The sequence below is a fragment of the Chiloscyllium punctatum genome, unplaced genomic scaffold (assembly GCF_047496795.1).
Source record: "Chiloscyllium punctatum isolate Juve2018m unplaced genomic scaffold, sChiPun1.3 scaffold_516, whole genome shotgun sequence".
NCBI classification, from domain to species: domain Eukaryota; kingdom Metazoa; phylum Chordata; class Chondrichthyes; order Orectolobiformes; family Hemiscylliidae; genus Chiloscyllium; species Chiloscyllium punctatum.
Genome location: NW_027310250.1, coordinates 90,001 through 92,500, shown reverse-complemented (window position 1 = coordinate 92,500; position 2,500 = coordinate 90,001). Strand labels below are relative to the sequence as shown.

The 2,500-nt window shown below is 62.5% G+C and overlaps 1 non-coding gene across 1 annotated transcript; it reads left to right on the top strand.

Annotated features, from left to right (window-relative positions):
- The first annotated feature begins 1,984 nt into the window (after positions 1–1,984).
- Positions 1,985–2,138, top strand: LOC140473104 (5.8S ribosomal RNA). Its single transcript, XR_011958093.1, has one exon. It is a non-coding gene; the product is annotated as a 5.8S ribosomal RNA (ribosomal RNA).
- Positions 2,139–2,500: the final 362 nt, after the last annotated feature.

Genomic DNA, 2,500 nt, shown 5'->3' with positions numbered 1-2,500 from the left:
CGCGAGGGTGGTTTCGGGGCCAGCAGGAGAGCTCGTCGGGGTAGCAGGCCCTGCAGCCGTGGTCACCGCCAAACCCCCACAACTCGAGCAAGTGAAAAAAAAAGTAACAAATAAGAAAGGATCGTCGGCTTGGGGGTACGCCCGTTTCCGTTTCAACTTGTCTCGCGAGGGTGGTTTCGGGGCCAGCAGGAGAGCTCGTCGGGGTAGCAGGCCCTGCAGCCGTGGTCACCGCCAAACCCCCACAACTCGAGCAAGTGAAAAAAAAAGTAACAAATAAGAAAGGATCGTCGGCTTGGGGGTACGCCCGTTTCCGTTTCAACTTGTCTCGCGAGGGTGGTTTCGGGGCCAGCAGGAGAGCTCGTCGGGGTAGCAGGCCCTGCAGCCGTGGTCACCGCCAAACCCCCACAACTCGAGCAAGTGAAAAAAAAAAGTAACAAATAAGAAAGGATCGTCGGCTTGGGGGTACGCCCGTTTCCGTTTCAACTTGTCTCGCGAGGGTGGTTTCGGGGCCAGCAGGAGAGCTCGTCGGGGTAGCAGGCCCTGCAGCCGTGGTCACCGCCAAACCCCCACAACTCGAGCAAGTGAAAAAAAAAAGTAACAAATAAGAAAGGATCTCTGTCGGCTTGGGGGTACGCCCGTTTCCGTTTCAACTTGTCTCGCGAGGGTGGTTTCGGGGCCAGCAGGAGAGCTCGTCGGGGTAGCAGGCCCTGCAGCCGTGGTCACCGCCAAATCGCCACAACTCGAGCAAGTGAAAAAAAAAGTAACAAATAAGAAAGGATCGTCGGCTTGGGGGTACGCCCGTTTCCGTTTCAACTTGTCTCGCGAGGGTGGTTTCGGGGCCAGCAGGAGAGCTCGTCGGGGTAGCAGGCCCTGCAGCCGTGGTCACCGCCAAACCCCCCACAACTGTTGGGCGCCTACCTGCGCGGGGCAGGAGGACACTTTCCGATTTCAAATCTCCGTTTGCCGAGTCCACCCCGAACGCACGCGGGCGGGCGGGTTCGCATCACCCTTCGTCACAAGGGGCGAAGCCCGTTCCACCGTCTCGTCAGTAGTGCCGACCGGTCTGTGATCGACGAGGGGAGCCACACCAGGTCCGGCCCTGCTGCTTGGCGGCACCGCGTCGTCGGGAGCTCGCGACAGACGGAGGGTTTCGGTGTACTCTCCAGCCACGGGAAACGAAGCCGGTGATGCAGGCGCCGGTCTTTCGCTCCCAAATCGGCTGGGTTTACATCGTTGCTATCTAGTCACGCTCCCTTCAAACCCGACGGGGTACCTATTCCCCTCACCCGTCTGTGCGTATACAGCCTCTTTGCACTTGCGGGATGGGGGTGGTGGTTTAAAGACTCTCGAGTTGCCGCCCGTCGGTCTCCGAGCTCCGTGCAGTAGTGATCCCCAGCGAACTGCCAGCAGGGCGAACGAGCGATCCCGCTCTCGGTCGGGGCGCCTGGCGTCGATCGGTGGTCGGTGGCTTGCGGGCAAGCTGCGCTGTGAGTGTGGGAACGAGTATGACGAGCCGTTGCCGCGACTCCCAGTCCACCTCGGCGGTGGCTGGGCCGGGCGGGCGTCTGCTCGGGCGAGTGCCGCCCCCGCCTCCTCGCAGGAAGTCCGCTCGCCGACACGCCGCCACGTGCACGCGTCAGTGACGCTGCCGAACCGATGGCCGGTGCCCGTTCCCGCCTCTGCTTTTCCTAGGGCAAAGCTGCTGCACGCCTCGTGATACTAGGCGGGCGACATGGTGGCGGTGATCCTGCCTCCGTCGCTGCGGTGCGTTGGGGCACGCATCGCCTCTTGGGCGCCCTGTCCTCCTCCCCCCAATAGACGTATGTTTCTGCGGGCCGCACCAGGATGGTGCTCCCCATCGCTTCACGCCACCCTGCTCCGCCCGCACGCCGGCGTGCAGGTGGCTGTAGCTCAAGGTGGGGAGCGTATGTGCGGTCCGGGTCGCTTTCCTCTGGCGAGGGAGAGACCTAAAACAAACTCAGACAACTCTTGACGGTGGATCACTCGGCTCGTGCGTCGATGACGAACGCAGCTAGCTGCGAGAATTAATGTGAATTGCAGGACACATTGATCATCGACACTTTGAACGCACTTTGCGGCCCCGGGTTCTTCCCGGGGCCACGCCTGTCTGAGGGTCGTTTGGCAATCAATCGCACTCGCCTTGGCTGGCGAGAGCGCGGCTGGGGTGTCGCAGAGGACCCGTCCTCTTTGTCCCCCTAAGTTCAGACTCCGGAGCCCTCCGGCGTCGGAGCGCTTGGCCTTTCCCCCCCACCCTGCACATTCCGTTCGTCAGGCTCGACGCCATCCCCCCGCCGGGGAGCGCGGCCTGGCGTCCGTCTGTGTCGTGGCAGTGGGGCCAGCACGGCTGTCACCGGTCCCAGAATGGCTGTCGGTGGTTCACACTGTGTGTGTGTGCCAACCCTCCTGGTCTCTGGGACACGGAGCTGCCACGAAGTGTTGAGCCTCCAGTGGGGGGTCTGCCTAAGCTCTGCACGTCCGC